Below are 21,037 nucleotides of genomic sequence, written 5' to 3'. Positions count from 1 at the left end.
TGAAAGTCATAAATTCAGAATTTAAAACTTCTATTTATCCTCAAGAGTAGAATTTAATTTACGGATTCATAGTTAAACATCTACATTCACAAAACCATTACCATTTACAGTAAGGAAATAATGAAATAAAAGTACTTTCAAAATGAAAAACATGAAAGGGTATTGAATATAACACAAATATAAAAGCCAATGAAATAACTAAATATATATGCGGCAGTAGAAACATCCAAAGAATTCAAAGAAGATACCCCTTGGATACAATTATTCAATAGTTATTGATATGGTAGGCTACTTGTTCCTAGAAGCTATAATTAGATATGATGTATTCTATCCATTTCCCTCAGAGTAAAATAGCCAAGCTAAATAAAGTTATCCCTGTCCTGGACATGCTGTCTATTCTTTTAGTTGAAAGCAACCTCAAGTAACTTCCTCTTTATCTCCTTGCCAATCACGGAATGAATGAGTGACACTAACATCGCCTTATCTGGGCCTTCTGTCCGCAGCACATGCTGCTAAGTGATGCCATTGCTCTAGCAGACGAAAATAAGCAGATTATTACAGTGACTAGAAGCAAACTAAACATTTGGATTTTTGCATGGACAGATTTACACACTGTCTGTCAGATAAAGCACAGTTTGCCTGCTGCTTACACAACAAGAATGTGCCTGACAGCTTCCTCCCAGGTTTAGGATCTGATTACATAAATAGGCCATTCCCCACCATTCCTGAAGACTGACAGTCTGTCTTAGTTTAAAGTGCAATTTTGGACTATCAGCTTTTCTGTCTTACACACTAGGCTGATTAACATCAGAGTACTTGCTGGAGGTCCAATCAGTGTTTTCAGCCCTAGGATCACGGCCATATAAAAACAGGTGGACACAATGGATGGAGAAAGGCGACGGCTCCCAACGTACATTTGTAAGGCTGAACCATTTTAACACTTGTTCATGTGTCTGTATTTGTCGTACGACCTCTGAAATAATTCAGGAATATAATCGTTTCTTTTAAGCTAATAGTTTTATTTATAAAATATGAAATATAATCACAGAAAACATAATGGTAATATATGAATATGACTATTTTTACAGCTGCTATGACTTGTAATGAGTATTTTTGCAATAGTCCATCAAATAAATGAAATGCCAATGAACTTCTCATAGTCCTGGAAAACCACAACACTGAGATGAAAGAATGTTTAAAAAGTAATCTGACATTAATTAACGTATTTCTTATCCCCACCATGATACCCAAAACAAAATTTATAGAATTAACACACTGGTGCATTTTGATGAATCTAAAAATATGGTTTAAAACTCACTTTGGCAGCAACAAAAATGTGAATAGAAAGACACTAATGAGTAAATTGTATCTGTATAAATATTAGGAACTTGCTGAAAATAGACAATTTAAATTTTTCCTCGTCTAAGCCCTAATAACATAGAGGCTCTGCAATTTAGTATGTAAGTTATAAGTTATTCTGAGTCAGACTCTATTTAATAATTCAAACTTCTCAACAAATATGGGCCTGTGATTTTCATACAAGTAAAAGCATTCAAAGTGGTCGGAGTGATGGAGACCTATGAATGTTCTTTTTTATTTTTTAAGAGCCAGGGTCTTGCTCCACTGCCAAGGCCAGAGTGTGATGGTGATCATAGCTCACTCCATCCTTGAACTCTCAGGCTCAGGGGACCCGCCTTCTGAGTAGCTAGGATCACATGAACCCACCACCATACCCGACAGATCATTTTATTTTTTTTTTAATAGAGACAGGGTCTGGCAATGTGGCCCATGCTGTGCTCAAACTCTTGGGCTCACGCAGTCCTCCAGCCTTGATCTCCCAAAATGTTGAGATTATAGCATCGGCCACTGTACCTGGCCATATTCCCTTTTAACAAAAGCCTAGGCCGTCGCCATAAAGGCGATACTGAATATCTCAAACGCATTGAGAGGAAACCGTTTGTTTCTCGTTTCCTTATTTTCTTAGGTCTGACACTATTTGTGAGGTATTGGAAGAAAAAAATTTCAAGTATCTCCACTATTAATTTGCTAATTAAACAAACATCTTTTAACATCTACTATGGGCCAGGTCCTATTCTGTCTTCTGGAAATATAAACAGGACACAGGGCCCATCCTCCAGATACATCAAATCTGATAAGGAAAAGAGACAAGCAAACACATAAATAATATCTTAAAGTAAGTAATTTATCTTTTTACAGATAAATGTATTTTTTAGATTCAAATGGCAATCTACTCCAATATCAAGCAACTCTCCTCAAGACAAAGCCATGAAATCTATCGTATACATTTCCCGTGGAAATATCTGCTTCCTCCTTAATCATCTTTCTACTTTCCTACAAAGTTAAACTAATGATTTTACGAAACATGGGCCTGAACATTACACACATATAAAACCTACCTACAACTAAACACTGACCTGTGGTCTCCTGTTCCCTTTCAGAACCATCCCGTTGTTCTTTCCACTGTTACACGTTAAATACTAACATTTAGCTGAAAATGTCTGACTGCCTTATACTATAATGTATTTCGTCTATTTCATTTGTTTCTAGACGCCAGCTCTAATGAACTGTCATAGAAATAGTTTTGGGAATCACAAAAGGTGATGTTACTCATAATGGTAGACAATTAGAAGTCATAAACACAATATTGTTTCTAGTAATTTCAGCTATAACTTTCAACATGAGTACCCAGACAAACCAGATGAAATATGTGGCTTCAGGTCAGCTCTGATGGATCCCTCAGAAATATCAACATTATTGCTTTTATTTTATTATGTATCACACTTCATAACTGCACACTGCAGAGTACAATAAACACTCCACTACAGAGCTTCAGTACTTATTAAACAGGTCAAAAGCTACTGTAACAAATAACTCGCTGTTCTCAGGGTTCATCAGTAACATATCTTGTTGCTTAGATAAGAAATTTTTTTCTAAAAAAGAAAAAAAAGGGAAAAATGTAGAATAATCTGAAATCTTCCACATGTCTGACTGTCCTTTCCCAATCTCCTTTATCCTTTCCTTTTCCAATTGCTTTTACAGGTATTTTAAGCACATACTTGACATTATTAATATTTTTCTTGAATTTTGAAATTTATTACTATATCATTAAGCATATGCCTGACAATTTTGAAAGAACTAAATGCAACATTGGGATCCACACAGAAATGTGGAAGATGACTAGGCCAGGCACAAAGGTAACAGCCCACTAGGCTCTGCAAGCCTTGAGAAGTGACGGTCACCGACAGCCCCCTATCTGGTTCCTCCACAAGAAACAGCTTACACAAGCAGTCCCTGTCTCTTCAAAGATCCTATCAACTTACAGAAAACTAATTTATGAAAAAAATGCCAAATTCAAGCTATACTAAAAAGCCAGCCAATGACCATTACTCAGGGTAAGCAGTATGGCTACCATTTGGCTATGCAAGGTAGACACTTTCTGTAGATAAAATCAGCTGAGTCTGAAGATGACCACTGCAATCACAAAACAGGAAACACTAAACGAGAGGAGGTTAATACAGTACCCATGGGAAATCTATTTAAAATCCAGAAAAATATTTACAGGTTAGAAGGCGTTCATATGTGGACATTCATTATATCTGTTACAAGGAAGGAAGGCGGGAAGGCAGAAGGCAGGCAGGAGGGAAAGGAGGGAGGGAAGGAAGGGAAGGAGCGAGTGAAGAAAGGAAGAGGAGGAAAGGAAGAGAAGTGAAGGAAGGAAGAAAGGAAGGAGAGGGAAGGAAGAAAGGAGAGGGTAGGAGGAGGCAGGGGAGGAAGTAAAGGGAGGTAGAAAGGAAAGGGAGGGGAGGGGAGGGAACCTGAGGGAACGAGAACAACCAGAAAACCAAATCGCAATACCAAGTAAAGGAATGACCCCATGAGCAGACATCGTAAGACACGTTTGCCATCAACATAAAACATAACCAGATATCAAACAATACACGTACATGGACACAAGGATTCAAGTACTCAGTACTTCATTAATTTAAAGAAACATAAGCTACTTTACGAACTAATAATTTTCATATAATTACAAACTATGATATTACTATAAGGCAAATTCACCTTCTCACAAATATTTTGATGAGAATTTCTGAAGTATTATATTTATCTCTTAAATAATTATTAACAAAGGTCTGATTTTGTTTTTAGAATGTATTTTCCATCACAGGAATCAAAAGAATTAAAAAGAAACTTATTTATGAGTTACCGATTTCCCCAGAGCCCAGCCTAGTGCCTAGCACCTAACGGGTGCTCAATAAATTGAAGGAGTTAAAATAAATTGATTTGTTTCTTTACTTTGGTCTATCAGAAAGTTAATTACCTATAAAATACTTGTAAATATTGAGGAAGAATATAAAATAAGTCTCAAAAACTACTACATATAGTCCAGAGGTATGATTATTCCCCCAAAATTAGCAGAAGAAAACAAATTATTCATAAATCACACTAATCAGTGCTGTGTTAGCCATCTGAAACATGTCGAACATCAGCATCTGAAGTGCCCGTGAACAGTCATTGCTGCTGGTGTACATGAGACACTGTAATTGGTTTAAATCGGCCTTGCCCATCTGTCTTTAATACTCTTATTACAAGGCAGTAAGCAGAGAACTATTAGAGCTGCAGTGTAAGCTGTAAGATCTTTACTCGTTCTTAAATCATTTAAAAATAATGAGAGCTTTAGCCTTTATCTAATTAACGAGTGCCTTCTTTGAATTAGAAAAACTGTATCATTTAGCCCACGGTTGTTTTGTAAATTGGCTTGGTGGCATGTAAGCTAACGCAGGATAGCAGTTCCAGTGTCTTGTTCCTGGCTTCTTATTACTTGAATTATAATTCAATGATCACCTTAGATCATGGGCTATTCATAAATCAGAAGCCTGACATCAGATGAAAAATTGTATTAATATATGAAACTTATTATATAGTACAAACTGCTCTCTTGATAAATTACATTGTTCAAACTTGACAATGATTGCATTTAAAACATTATTCCTGTTTGCTGTTTTACAGACTGAAACCTCTTCATGAAAAATTTACAATGCTCCTCTGTGTTTTGGAGTCAGAGGGCAATAGTAGCAAATGGCAGACAGAAACCATACTTTAGATTCGCTGGCAGCTATAGAGGACAGAAAACACTTCCAAAGATGGGAAGAAAAACCCTCAGCTGCATCCCCAGCTTCTACATTTCTGGCTTTATGAAGATACTAATTGTCCTCACTAGCAGAAGCATAGTAAATAATAAAATTTTAATTTCAGCGTACTAGATTGCTTTCTTCTCCTATATAGGTGTTTCAAAGAAATTTATAGTCATAAATGTTTCACAGAAATTTACAGCGTGAGAGGAAAAAATAAAGGGGCAAACCCATGAAGTTTAATTTGAATTGGGGCCGAGCTCCTTAGATGATGCGTTATGACAAACGCTTTTGCCAAGGCTGACTGGGTAACTCAAGCTGTATTCCATATTATTTACATTAATTACATGAAGGCTGCTTTGTTAATGGTACATTCTGGTGTGGGTCGCAGCATGATATGCTAATGATCTAAGAAAAATCTGCATCTCCAATATTTATGATAATTTGTAATAGAAAATAGGGTTGCTTTTATTTCCTTCTCCTCACTAGAACAAAAAATGTCCGTACAAAACCATTTTATTCAGAGAAGAAAGAAGTTCTAATCGCCAAGACATGTAAGTGTTGTAAACAAAAGGGAAGACTCTCTTATTGTTAGGGTGTTGTCATAGCCTTTGACAAAGTGATAATGCGGCAGTTCTCTACATGCCTTTCAGTGTGAGGTGTGTATCAAGTCAAATTGAACGGGATAAAGCAAAAATGTAAAGTAGAACTTCCAACACCAAATAACCTCCTGTTGTTAGGTGTTTCCACCCTCCCTCTTCTTCACAGCAAGAATTCAGATAAGCTTCAAATAAACAGTTAATTTAAATTAAGTTGCATGCATTATACAAGAGGCCAGAAGATATTTGCTAGAGGATATTCACTATTTTTACATAACCCATTGCAATTTTCGAAAAATCTTATTGTAGGAATGTATAACCCCAAGATTATGAGTGCAAAAACACAATCTGTATGTATTAAATATCAGAACGTTTTATTCATATTGCTATTCTTTTAAACTATTTTGAAATTTATAAAACACTAAAAGTAACAGTAATTTCACATTATGGCTTTTGGGATATAAAAACTAAGAGAAAAAATTTTCAAAAAAATCAAAGATATTACATTTAAAAGTACCAAGCTTTTGAAATTATTAATGTTAAATCGCTACATGTATCTTCCAAAGACTGTTTAACAATTTTAAACATATGTTTTGCTTTATTATTATGGATCAGATTTTGAAATTCCTTCTTTAGCAACAAGCATCAACAAAGCTTACGTATTTTTGGCATGATAAAGTTAACGTGTTTCAAATCAACAGTGGCCTATTGAAATAAAAGCCCCCATAGGTATGCACCCTAGCCTACAAAACAGAACAACAAACAATCTTAACAAAACCAAGAGATATGACGGTTTGCAAATGTCTTGTACTGAAGCCAGAGCCGAAATTCTAAAGAATCAGTATACCTAAGCACAACTCATTCAAAGGTTGACTTATTAAGTCATTTCCATTTACTAACAGAATAAGTTCCCAAAGAAATATAAAATATTTTTTAAAGAACACATAATAGGGTATTCTAAAGACTAGAAATCGAAAACTATATATAGATTGAGAATAAAGATGCTTAACAAGAAGGAAATATTTCACTAATCTCTAAATTAATACTGATTTCAATAATCTATGTTTAACGTGATTAACAGAAATCTGGACAGTGGTCAGCTCTGGGGAAATGAAGAGAATGCAGCTGGAGAGAAGCCTGCAGAAGACTTCAAAGGTAACGGTTCAGGTGCATGGGTGTGACATGGCTGCTTGTTTCTATCACTATTCCTGATAATACATACAAAGGCTATATGTGTGTGTGTCTGTGTAGTGCACTGTGTGTGTAATACATTCTGTCGGATATATGAAATATTTTATTATTTTAAAAAAAGGAATTGAGAAAAACAACCCAATCTCAATAAATATTTTTAAAGGGGAAAAATTATTTTTCAAAATCTTCATGGGAAAATTAATGTATTACTTTGATGTAATAACTAAAGCTCAGACTTTTCATTCTTTGGCAAGAAAAGTCACAGGGCCTCATAAGCTAATGTTTTATATTATAGATTCAAAACCAAGGAAATAAAAAATAGTGTTTGTGTAAAATTATCACTACTTGTTACAGCAAAAGTATTAATTTTGTAAGAAATGCTTATGCATCTCCATGTGGGTAGCTCATACTATGCTGATTAGAAGAGACATTTCTCAGAGTAAACACTATATATAATAAAAGACCATTAGAATATCAAGTAATCTTAAAAGTTAATCTAACACACTTACTTTAAAACTAAGGACACAAAATTTAGGACTGCCATAAACTGCTAGATAGTGGTACAGCACAGATCTTTCAACTTTTGTCTAGGATTCTTTGAGTCATAAAACACTGCCTCGTGTGTCACTTGTCCCCAGGAGTGGACACTGTGGTGCAAGGCATGAAACCACTTAACGGAGCCAGAGAGGCTGGGCTCCCTCATCCATCCACCAGACATTCACAAATCATTAAATAGGTGACAGGTAATGTTAAAAGGTCTGGAAACCAAATGATCAAGAATTTGGCCATGAAGTCATTACCATTTGTCCAGTGGTTTCCCACTGATCCAAAAACAAAATCCCGATTCCTTAGTGTGACTTCTAAGAACTGACCTAATCTAAGCCCTGCTCACGTCCCCTCCTGGTCTATTAGCACTACCCTTGTGCACACCACATTTCAGCCACACCTGTCTCCTACTGCTTGTTAGTCTTGGAAAACTGTCTCCTTAATTTTGAGGTGGGTTGCTGGGTGGGTACACGGTCAGGTGGGCAAATGAAGAAACAGAAAGCAGCAACACAGACAAGTAAACCAACGAGGATAGCACGCTGGAAGCGGACGGAGTACAGACGCTTCTGACAGGTAGTACTGCAGACCCCGAAATTAAGGACATACGAGTTACAGTTAAAGGTGAATGTTAAGATCACAGGCATATTAGATTCTTTCAAAAACTTTATGAAAAAGAATAACTATTCAATTACAAGTAAAAAATCCATAATCATAAAGACTAATGACACGAAGAAGACAACTCTAGGCCCTATCTCAGGATGTCTGGTCACTCAAGACAAGTCAGTTCAGAGGTGCAGGATGTGTTCCTGAGTGGTAAAATACAATCACATATAAATGAACGAACAAGAAATAAAATCCTCCTCCTCAGAAACTTGGTTCGGTGAACAAAAGCTCCTCCATCTGTTAATTGGAAAACGGAAAGCTTTCTATGATTTACTCTATAAAACATGAAGGCCATAAAAATATGCTCCCAAATCACAGTATTTATGAAATGATACCAAGACAACAGCTAGTGGCTAGGAGCATTAATTGCAAGCTCTCTGACAATTCAGATATGATAAAAGTCATTCTAATCTAGTGTAGCAAATGTGAGCACATTTGATATATGTTTTCCTTTCCTAGGGACAAAGGTGGACCTTCTCAGCCAGAAAGAATACCAGCCAACACCATCTACACTTAGAAACTAGCCACACTTTCTCGTTCCTTAGGGAATCACAATTTGGATGAAATTGTGATATTAATTAATTTGACTAATCCATTAAAGAACCAGTTGACTATGAAATTGTTATACAACAAACAGAAATCATATACATAATACAAGATTTAGAAAATTGTAATAAATGTATTTCAGATGTGAACTACTCCTAACCTAAAATAAATCAAGTATCATACCACAGACCTTGAAAAAATTATTTGCCATTGATTTTGGAGGAAGCCTTGGTTAGACCTACCCCTCACTCTGCAGAACAGACTTCGTGCCTACCACATTACACTCTATAATTTAAACTGAGAATGTACACCCAAGTTCACTCCCTTCTTTTGTCCCCTTCTGTTGAATAAGATTTGACAGATATTTCATATTATGAGAAAGTGGAGAAAAGAAATCATGTTTCATGTCTAGCTATTATTACAAAAACTCTACCAGATACTCTCACTGAATTACAAAGCTCAGGATATTAAATAGCAAACTTTGAGAAAACCTGCTCAGAAAGAATGCTACTATATTTAATAATAAAGATTTACATTAATTATAAGGTCATCATTCTAAAAATAATTCCAAATTTTGTTCCAAATTTAACTACAAATATTAAAATTATCTTAGTTTGATAGAGCTAGCTGTCAATTTGACAAGTGTCACAGTTCTTTTTTAGGTATAAATAATATTCCCTCTCCTCAAAAGTTATGCGTATTTCTTATACCTGTTTAATTCAAGGGTATAAATTTTTTAATTACTTTAAAATTTTTCTTTTAAATGATTTTAAAAGAAAAATAAAGCCAACAACATGTCTGTGTATAGTATATATCCAGACATATAGATAAACATGGAATTTTCTTATGATCAGAAAGTCCTGACTCAGCATTCCTACTCTCTGCCGCTGTCGGTGCCTGGTGGCACCTGTCCACGCTCCTGCAACAACGTGCCCATGGAGTGGAGCAGGAGATGCCTGTTTTGCAACCACCGTGATGCCGTGGCTACGCCTTCAGTGTGTGTGCTCTGGCATCCAGTATGGAGCACCTTCTGGACACCCACAGGTGCACACTCCTTTCTTGATAGACTGCTCTAACTTTTGTTCAAGACGCCACAATGTTTTGGACAACCTGTACAAGCCAAACGTTTCTGCAAGAATTCCAAATGAATGCTAAGGGCACTTTGCAGCGTTTGTTCTGTATTGTTCACTCTTGCTGATTGTGTCCTAAATAATAAACTGTGGCCTCTGGCGATTTTTCTCAGAATGTTTATGATGAGAACTCATTCATCTAAATCTGCTGGCCAGTGGAATAAAATAAATCAAGAATTTCCCAAATATAACAATATTTGTGTTCAGTAGATAATTGATGACTGCAGCTGCGCTAATTAAAACCCATCTGAGTTTCATTAATCTTGGTCACCAGGACCGATTGCCATGCGCCACACCTCATGCACAGCCTCGCGCCCTTGCTCGTGGGTCACATTCAGGTGGGCCTGACTCCCCAAGTTCTCATAATGTAAAACACTTCATTTAACATATGTAGGTGAAATATATAAATATGCACCCACTCATGGCATTTCTCTAATTTTCAGAATCATGAAGATAATGTAAATGTTTATCAGGCAATACTGCCATTATTATACATGTTCTCTGCTTGTTAATAAAGAAAGAAATGTGTCAGTAACTTGTGGTCCATATAAGTATGTACAGGAATAGCTAGAACTCACGTCAGTAATGATGTGTCTCACAGATCATACTTGCATGAAATATAAACACTTCCCAGGAACAACTGTACACTTTATGTTGAAGGAAAGACATTTGAATAATCAGTATTATTACAATATCACTGCTAGGAACTGAGTTTATAAAAATACTTTTAAACATCTTCTAAACATTAGTTTCTCTTCAAAATGTGTATCATGGAGAACTGTAGTTTTCCATGCAAACCAAAGAACATCATAAGTGACAGCAGACAGGCACAAAGAACCCTCAGCGGAACTGTTTCTACTGCCTTCTAAATCACCATCCAGATACGCAGTCTGAATTCTAATCACTCATTTGTTCAAAAGATATTTAGGGAGAGCCTAATGCAGTTTCAGACACTCTCTAATCCAGGTGCTGATGAAAACAGCGATGGACACGAAAACACCAAGTTTCTACTCTCCTTGAGATTTCTTTATTAGTGGCTGGAAAAAGTAAATAAACATAATAAAGAACACGATGGTTAGTGCCATGAAGCAAAGCAAGCAGGTGAGGGGTCGCCATGTGGGCGTGCAGAACTATGAAACCGAACGGCCAGAGAACATTCTTCTGACAGATGGCCTTGGAGAAGAAACCAAAAGCAACTCTAAGTACCAGAAAAGAGTATAAGTCATCAAGTGTTAGGGTTAGTCAAATCTACACATTTAAGAAACAAAATAGTCAATGAATTCATAGTTAGACCTGCAGGCACTGGAGCGCATCTGCCATAAGGTGGGTACAGGAACAGGGGTACCAGCAAAAGGAGAAGAAGACAAGAAGCAGAATGCGTGGACAGAACAGACAGAAAAGCATGAATGAAGCTGATCCCTTGGGATCCATGTAAGAGCTATGTGCTAAAGCTGGAGAAGTGACGAATCTCAGGGTTTTTAGGAGAAACAAATCAAAGGAAAGAAGAGAAAAACGGGGCAACAATGAATTCTATTAACCATGTAATAGACCGCTTTTTAAAAAATATCTTGAGTTTTCACTAAAAAATTTAAAAGTTTTTCACTAAACATTTAAAAAAAGATAGACTTGTACCTTTTAGTAAAAGTGCAAATGGTAACTATTTGTAGTGTTCAGTATTTTTAATATCTCACTGAAAAACCCTTTAACTTCCAACAATAGAGGCACAGTCAAAGACAGTGCGCCATTCACCTATTCTACAGCTTCAGGTATCATTTCATGAATGGGGATATTTTTCCCTCTAATTTTAACATGCTGCCTGATAGTCAAAAGGCTTTCTTCTGAAAGGATGAGCCTCTTTAGGAAAATAAATTATACTCATTCATTAATAAAAGATTCAAAGACCAGTAAAAACAAAATGTTTTGTTAGCTTATCTTATATGCATTAAATGGAAATCAAACGCTACACAACCAACGTTTCAGTATTCCACAGTACAGAAATAAGATATTTCAATCTTGGCATCTTCTCTGGAAGCTGGCACTCATTTCCTCCAGAAGCATGCTACCCATGGTGGTAAGTCTTGGGGCATCTCCTTGGTCTCTTCTCAAGACATTGCTGGAAGGATGACTGCCTAGGTAGGTGCCCAGGTGTAGGCAGGAATGCCCAGAAGACTGAAGAGAATGGGGTTGCAGAGGGCATGGCACCACTTTGCTCATGGCTGCAAACCGAGGGTCTCAAGGCACAGAGTCTGACAACTCCCCCTCCCCCACCCCTGACCACACACTTTCTCATCTAGAGTAGATACTCAGGAATTTTACAGATGTGGTCTCATTTACTCCTCAAAATGCCTCTATAAGGTAAACATTATAACTACCTTTTAAGAGATGAAAGCTATGCTTAGAAAAGCAGAGAAACTAGCCCAAAGTCACCACAAGAAGTGGCACTCAAGGAATCCAAATTCATGTGACTTCAAATCCATGGTCTGCCACTTCAGTACAATGCAGAATTTTCAAATTAGAATTGACTCTGAAATTGACTTTGCTGACCATCTAATATTCATACATCACAAACACAAAGGCTTAGGATGGTTTAGAAACTTGTCCCAGAGACACAGCTTATAAACAGTCTCTATGAAAGTATCCTAGCCAGAGATCTTCTCACCTTTATGCTGTGGAAATGGGGCAATGCTTTGGGCACAAAAAGTACATCAATGTCAGGAGCAGAAGTGAGAAAAAGATGCTTCTGGCCTTATGGCTCATCTTAGCCAAGTGTCTCCAATGATCAATGTTACGGCTTGAGGAATAGAAAGCTTTGCCTACTGAGGTATTTATCTAAAAATATAAAATATTTTACCAAATTTACATTCTGTTTCTTTGTTATATTTTATTTTCTAGTATCTACAAAAACTGAAACCAAAGCTGCAACGTTCACTGAAAGCAGGGATTAGACAGCTGAATTCCAGCAACCTGCATCTTGCCCCAGGCCCATGCAGACACAGGCACCTGACACAACCCAGTGCTGGCACTGGTCTTACCTCCTGCACCTCTGTTCATTCTTTTTTATGGTTTTATTGTTTCAATTCCTTCAAGAAATTCCAAAACTTTCCAATCAAGCATCATCCCAAAATGACTATGCTGTCGTTCCTTCAAACCACCGATAAACTTCCTCAGCATGTGAAACGGAAATGTGGTGCAACGAGCCGTCACTCAGCTCTTCTCAGGGTTCCTCAGCTCATGTCATTACTAAGCTGTGGTTTATGATCCTCAGACATGTGTCAGTGAAATATATAAAAAGTCTGGAAACAACTTATGTCTGTGAAAAATCCTGTATGAGTTCACGTTTGTCACGCTATAAAATACAATTTCTAGAAATAAACAAATCTGTAATTAGAAAAAAGTGCATCACTTCTAAATTAAAGTTTATAAAAAGTCTAGCTGAAAAAACTAGTGAGTACGTGTACACACACACACACACACTTACACACACACACACACACACACAGCCTTACATGGGAGAAAAAAAGGTGCACCTTGGATAAAAGGTTCCCACCACGAGAGAAGGATAACAACACTGTGCTGGGTGGCAGCTGTCTCTTTGCATTTTACCCCATTTTATACATATCATAGAACAAACATGATTCTTTTCAAATAATAAAAAATTATTCTTTAAATGAAGAGATATCAGACTGGGAAGATACTTCAGATGACTGGAAAAAAACATGGTCGGACACTGCAGTCTGCTGACAGCAGACATACACACTACACATGTTGTCGACTTTCTCCTTCATTAACCAGATGACAAAGCTGCTTTAAAAATACAAGAGAAGGCTACAGGAGGAGGTGCCTCCACCTGTATTTCTGCTGGCAGTTTCTTCCTCATGTTTGCCAAAAGAGAAAAAAAAGAAATTAAAAAATAGAAAGTCCTCGTTAAAAAGAGGAGAATCAGTGAGACTGCAATTGTTGGTGAGAATCATGAAAACCTAGCCCCTTGTAACTTTTAAGCAAGAAGCTTTTGAACTGAAATTAATAATTCAATGATCACAGTTTTGAGGTGGGAAGAGGTTTTAGGGCAAAGATAGAAAGCCAGGTATTTTTCAGCTAAAGCCTGGACAGAGAAACATGGAGCAGGTGATATCAGTGAGACATACTTAGAGATAATATTGTATAATGGTTTTCTGTTAAGCACCATTCCATATAAACACCCTTCCAAGCCGTGCTTATGTATTCTTATTAAGCGTGTAAACAATTAAATTTAACGTAATTCAAACACTACTGCAAAAGAAAAGAAACTGGTTTTTGAGTCTACAAAGCCCAGATATCTCTCAGTAGAACTTACCAAGAGAATCGCTATGAACTATGAGCAAACAGAAAAACTTGATATAAAACACTTCTGCTTTTGTTTTGAGATGAAGTCTCACTCTGTCACACAGACTGGAGTGCAGTGGCATGATCTCGGCTTAATGCCACCTCCGCCTCCCAGGTTCAAGCGATTCTCCTGCCTTGGCCTCCCAAGTAGCTGGATTACAGGTGAGCACCACCACAACCAGCTAATTTTACTATTTTTTTTTTAAGTTGAGATGGCATTTCACCATGTTGGCCAGGCTGGTCTCAAAGTCTTGACCTCAGGTGACCCGCCTGCCTAGGCCTCCCAAAGTGCTGGAATTACAGGCATGAGCCATGGTGCCTGGCTGTAAACCACTTTTTAAGATAAAATTATTTTTATATTCTCTAAAGATGTTAAATATTGAAAGGAGGACTTTGATGCCTTAAAAGGTAGTGGCTTACACCTGTAATCTCAGCACTTTAGGAGGCCGAAGCAGGTGGATCACCCGAGGCCAGGAGTTCGAGACCAGCCTGGCCAACGTGGTGAAACTCTGTCTCTACTAAAAATACAAAAACTAGCTGGGCGTGGTGGCATGTACCTGTAATCCAAGCTACTCGGGATGCTGAGGCAGGAAAATCGCTTGAAGCCAGGAATTGGGAGTTGCGGTGAGCCGGGATTACACCATTGCACTTCAGCCTGGGTGACTGTTTCAAAAAAAAATGAAATACATGTTTTAACTAACCCCCAGTTCAGACATTATTAGAAAGGGTTTATTAATACAATGCTTTCCAACACTGTATATGAACTGGTGCTACTTTAAGCTGTTTGTAAGGATATATTATATATAAAATGAATCAATATCAATAATTTCTAATTCTGTGACCATATTCTTAATGTTACTCTGAGATTTCTAAGACTGTAGCGGACCGTTTTGAATGTTCACTTTTCCTCCTAATTCACCAGCATCTCTCAAAAATAATTTCTAGTGAGGCATGAAGTTAATTACTTTCCTAAAAACCCTAAGCTGCATACGAGACAGCCAAGTTGGTACAGATTTATTCAAATGTCAAGAAAATATTTTACTTCGATCTTGAGTAGCTATATTTACCAGTTCCTCTGCCTATCTAGGACCTCATTTCCAAGTGTGAAGGATTTTTTTTCCTATATTAATAACCAATTTACAAAATCAGTTTGGTACCACAACCACTTTAAAACTAATTTCATTAATTCATCTCTCTCTTCAATTACGAATGGATTTACTCACTCTCTGCTGTTGCGCATTCCCCCAACATTTTTGTAAAAATGCTCTTCGTTCAAGATAACACCTTCTGGAGGAATTAGCTCGTTCTGTTTAGTTGAACTCAATCTTTCCTTGCAAAACTTCATTGTATGTTTTAGTACTTTCTTCAAATAGATTAGCATTCACTTAAGCTATTAGTTACACCAGAATTTCCTTTGATGATGAAATGACTTACAAATACAATCAAATTATGAACTTTGTAGAATTTTCTCATTTTTTGAATGCTAACAAACAACTAAAAAATAAAGGAAATTAAATGGGAAAAAAAGTATTCTTCATTTCCAATGACGTGCTATATCAATAATACTATAATGAAAAAGGGTAAGCAATTTCCTTATTTTTAGATGAAAATTATGTTTTTATATTGCATTTCCAAACTGAAAAGTAATAGAACTTTCTTGCTATCTCTGCATCACTGCTTTTGAGCAAAAGACATCTCTTAGTAGATGATCTGCTAAATCACCAACACTGCTGCTTGGTTACCAACACACTGAAAGCAAACAAACCCAAGGAGGGGAACTTGAGCATCGCCATCGTTTCACAGCGCTTTCCTTCAACTATTATAAATTTTAATTTACGATGAAGAAATGTAAGGTTGACTAAAATTAAGTAACAATTCTTGCATTCTCTCTGGGATCTCTTTTGCCCTTCTGGTCGTCTTCGAGCTGGGCCCCCTGAAGGCAGCAGAGCATCCTGTTCTCTTTATGTGGGTCACAGATGGCCTGAGCCACACGATTTACTCAGGAATCATCAATCAGGATCACTTGGCTCCCTTTCCTTCTGGTATTTCACTTTCAGAACTTGCTTTTCAATCATTATTTGGATGCCTAATGTGCCCTTAGTCTCTTCCTAGGCTGATCTCTGTTCAGCTTATTTAGGGCAAACCCATCGAGGATGAATTTAACATTGAAGAGTCCTTTATTGCTTTCCTTTCCAAACCCTATCATGGCACTTCCTCTGGGCCCCCTGAGATTCCTGAAGACAGAACTTTACAAAGCATTTTCTTATCTTACTTTTCTCACAGTGTTTCCCACTTTTGATGATTCTAAATATATGATTCTGCATGGGGAATCTTACAAATTTCTATTTTAATGACTCCAAAACTTTTGAAAAAATCAGATCGTGCCTTCAACGTTTCTTAGATAACTATCATTTATATATGTGTATAAACATGTATCCTTTGAAGCATAATTTTAATACAAATACGAATTTTCCTATTTAAAAGGCCATTATGAGATCAATAGTATAGATACATATAAATATATCATTCAAATTACTTCAGTCATTGATCATAAATATTTGTGTTAAGGGCATGAACACGGGCATGCAGAGGAGAACAAAATGCCAGTTGTGCCTTAGAGAAGAATCTCAAGTCCTGAAGGAAGCTGATTTCCAAGTGGGCGGAAATGCTATGACACAGGCCAGCGCCTCGTGTTCAAGGTGCTCCAACTCACAGTGCTCCAACGACCGTCCAACTGTGGAAACTCAGGGAGGATTCTGAGATGCTCACAGCTATGTGGAGAACCACACCATGGGGGAAGGAGAAGCATGGCTCAGCCATGGCGGGAAAAGGCTCAGGATGGCATCAGCAAGCGTGTAGAGGAGGAGGGCAGTAAGGTCAAGGCTGGAGAGTGGACATGCGCTGACTGACAATGCTTTCTGGCCGTGCTTGAGATTTGAGAGTATTTATGACCTGAATGTTTAACATCAAATGTTCCTCAAATTCAACATTTCCATCTATATATTTAACACTTTAGGAACACTGTTGTAGAATATATTGCATTTTTCATGTTTAAACTAAGTTGCATATTTGACAAAGTTGGAATTTTTGCCAGTCATTTACTAAGACATCTATACAAATATGGCTTTATATAAAATCACCCATTTACTATATGAGGTTATTGTAAATAAACAAAAGTGGAACATGGCTTATCCCTTCAAGGAGCCGCTGTAATGCTGTAAGGTGAGATCTGTGTCCTCTTGATAAATTCAATACATATTTATTGCATAGTTCTGGCATTAACCAAGGCAGTAGAAAAGGGAAAAAAAATCAAAGTAAGATTTTGGGATTCTCCACGCATAATCTGATTCCCTCCAGTATGTGTATAAGTTTACAGACACTGTGAATAAATCATAGTGTTAAATAAGATCAGATATGCTAGCCCCATGCACACTAAGCATATAGATAACAGAATTATTTCATTGCCCTGTTATCCTCTGCAATACACTTTTAATCATCATTTTTAAACAAATGAAAAAGTAAAGACGAAGGGGTAAGGTATAATTTTGTTCATTTTGTTCTAAGAGAAGATACATGGCCCCACTGGAATCAAATTTGTGTTAAGGTAAAAATTATGCAATTTTTCATTTTGAACTCTATGTTATCTTAATATAATTGAATAAATTTAAATGCTCTAAAAATATAGGAAGTTTAGAATTTATATATGTTTTATTTATATAAATATTTGACTTATTTTAACAGGGTTAGTTTCCAATGAAGATGAAGCAGGAAGTACTCGAAAAGTAGTAATTAAGAGAAAATACTATAAAAAATAGAAATATAAATCACATATGCCCAACACACTCATACATCAAAGTATTGTTGTTTAAGCATTACTATGTCTCATGCAGGAAGCTCAGCTCCTTAAGTGGATGGATGTGAGATACATATTTATATCTATAGAGCCCATTAAAAGTTAGTATGAAATAGCACAGACAGGCTGGGTGGGGTGGCTCATGCCTGTAATTCCAGCACTTTGGGATACCAAGGTGGGCGAGTCACCTGAGGTCAGGAGTTCGAGACCAGCCTGGTCAACATTAGAAAAATCTCGTCTCTACGAAAAATACAAAAATTTGCTGGGCGTGGTGGTGCATGCCTGTAGTCCCAGCTACTCAGGAGGCTGAGGCACGAGAATCACTTGAACCCAGGAGGCAGAGGTTGCAGTGAGCCAAGACTGCACCACTGCACTCTGGCTTGGGCAACAGAGGGAGACTCTGTCTCCAATAATAATAATAATAATAATAAATAGCACAGCGGAAAGATAAAACAACATAGTATATAAAATAAGCAAACATTTGTCTCAAGAGGTCAAAGAAAATGAAAAGGAATTACACACACACAAATCACTAGGGAAAAACTTCTGGGGTCAAAAAGATGTCACTGTTTTTCAAAAATAAACTCATGACCTAACAAGGAGCAACACGAGGACAGAAGGAAACACAGCTGAAAGGATCAATATGAACAAGACTGTTACTCCACTAAGTGCCATGGATCGTTAGGAAAAAGATTTAAACACATTAGTAAATAAGAATTTAAAAATTTTTGAAATACTTTGTTTTATATAGGCAAATTATGAAATAACTTCAAATATGCGAAGTGCACTTAACAATGTTACAATGAAGTTTCAAAATGACTGTAAATTTATGGGCCAACACAAAGAAAACGAAATTGGCTACTGAATTGAATCAAAGATCCTTTTATTAGGCACCTGTCGTTTCTGGCACGTTTGCTATGTGGTGTAGGTAATTTAGCCATGAATAAGGTTTCCTAGGATCTGAGAGAGCCTACAGTCTAGAATACAGCAGAATGGAAAAATCTTACCCAACTTTTCCAAATATTATTAACGCATAAATGTCTGACCAAAATAACACAGAGATCAAAGAACTCTAAATCATCAAAGATTAACCTATCTTAATCTAATCTTAAGAATAAGGACTATGAATCTCAACTCAGAAAGGTAATATAAAGCTGTAATCCAAAATGTAAACTTTCATGATAAGAAAAAGTTCACAATTGTAGGATTGCAACATTAGCAACAGGTTACAGACATGGGAGATAACATAAAGAATCATAGTTCCTAATGACACCGACATTTTCAAAAAACAAGTTGGGATACTTGAATCTAAGGACAACCCAGAAGATTGACTATACCTCTTTTTCATGAGTTTCGTCACTGAATTTCCTAAAATCTATGCACATGGCTCAAATTCATCAGTGTTGCTCTAAAACAACACGCACGCACACACACACACACACACACACACACACACACACACACACACACATTCCTTTCTCTCTTAGTACCTGGCATAGAAGCCTTGAAATGATTCTACAGCTAACATCATTAACAACAACCTTTCAATTCATTCATTCACCAAGGGCCCTCTATGTACCAGTCACTGTGGTGAACACGGGTAATAAACAGCAAATAAAAATTCATAAATTATACACTCACAGAGCATGTTTAAAGATAGTAAGTGCTACTGGAAGTGAAACTGAAAAGTCAGGATAGGCCTCACTGAGAAGGGACACGGTAAGCAAAGGGATGACGGGCAATGATCGATCAGCTGTGACGGTGACATGGTGTTAAACAGTTACCAGCCCCCCTGAGGCTGGGGGTGAAGGAATGAATCTGCAGTGGTTGCTGGTTTCTATGATGAAAATGCTCCCACCATGGCCAATTTCAGGTTACGAAAAGAATGGCAACCAGTTTACAAAATTCCTTAAAGTCTAATGATTGGCCCACCTTGTAAGAGCTGGTTTCACCTCATTACTGCATGAGAAAAACCGGCAAAGCAATAATCCAGACTGTAAACGGCACTGAAGAGAGGGCATGCCTTGCAAAGAGTCCAACACACTGGGGCAGTGCAGGAGGCAGAGGGCAGGTGAAAGGCGGGCCTGACAGGTGACGACAGAGACCTCATCACTGGATTTTCTACGAGAGAACTGAGGCATCAGAGAAGCTCTGTGCAAATGAGTGGTGTGTTCTCACTTTCAGCATCAATGTGATTGCCAAACTGAGAAGAGATCGCATGAGGGAAGACAGAGTTAGTTGGGAGGCCCAATGAGGAGGCTACCGGAATAATTCAGACAGGAGATGACAGTAGTGATGAGAAGCCATAAAATTCAGAATCTATTTTGAACCTGATAGAGAGGATGTGAGCTACGAGAAGCAGAAGTCCAGGATGATTGCATAGGCTATGGCCTATGTAAACAGAAAGATGGAGATCTTATCAACTGAGATAGGAAAGTCGGGTGTGGGGCATGCCTGTAGTGCTAGCAACTCAGGAGCTGACCGGGGAGGAACGCTTGAGCCCCGGAGTTTAAGGCCAGCATGGGAAACAAGCAAGATCGATCTCAATATTAAAAAAAAAAAAATCGATAAGAGAAGGAAGCACTTGTGGATTGGGGTGGAGGAGATGCTAAGGCGGTGAATAAGAAACGAGTTTTTTCACTTGGACAGATTAAAGTGGCGCTGCCTAGTAGACATCCTCATGGAGAGACTAAATCAGCAGATGGAAATGTGACCTGGAGTTTAGGAGAAAAGTCGGGTTGGAGATCACTAACTTGAGAGTTCTCAGCCCACAGTGACCTCTGACAGCCACAGCACTGGATAAGACCCCTAATAAAATGAGGCAGACCTGGCACAGGCCAAGGGCTGAGGCCAGCACCTTTCAGCATGAAGGGGATGTGGAGAAGAGGATGAACCAGCCAACCAAACTAGAGAAGGCATTACTAGTATGGTACTGGAAAGACCAAGAAAGTGTGGCTTCCTGAAAGCCATGTGTATGCTGCAGGGGACAGAACC

At 37.5% G+C, this 21,037-nt stretch overlaps 1 protein-coding gene across 4 annotated transcripts in view; it reads right to left on the bottom strand.

Annotated features, from left to right (window-relative positions):
* Positions 1-21,037, bottom strand: part of ZNF407 (zinc finger protein 407) — a 474,883-nt gene that overhangs the window by 209,642 nt on the left and 244,204 nt on the right. The window lies entirely within an intron of this gene.

The sequence above is a fragment of the Callithrix jacchus genome, chromosome 13, assembly GCF_049354715.1.
Source record: "Callithrix jacchus isolate 240 chromosome 13, calJac240_pri, whole genome shotgun sequence".
Lineage (NCBI taxonomy): Eukaryota > Metazoa > Chordata > Mammalia > Primates > Cebidae > Callithrix > Callithrix jacchus.
This window is presented reverse-complemented; position numbering and strand designations above follow the sequence as displayed.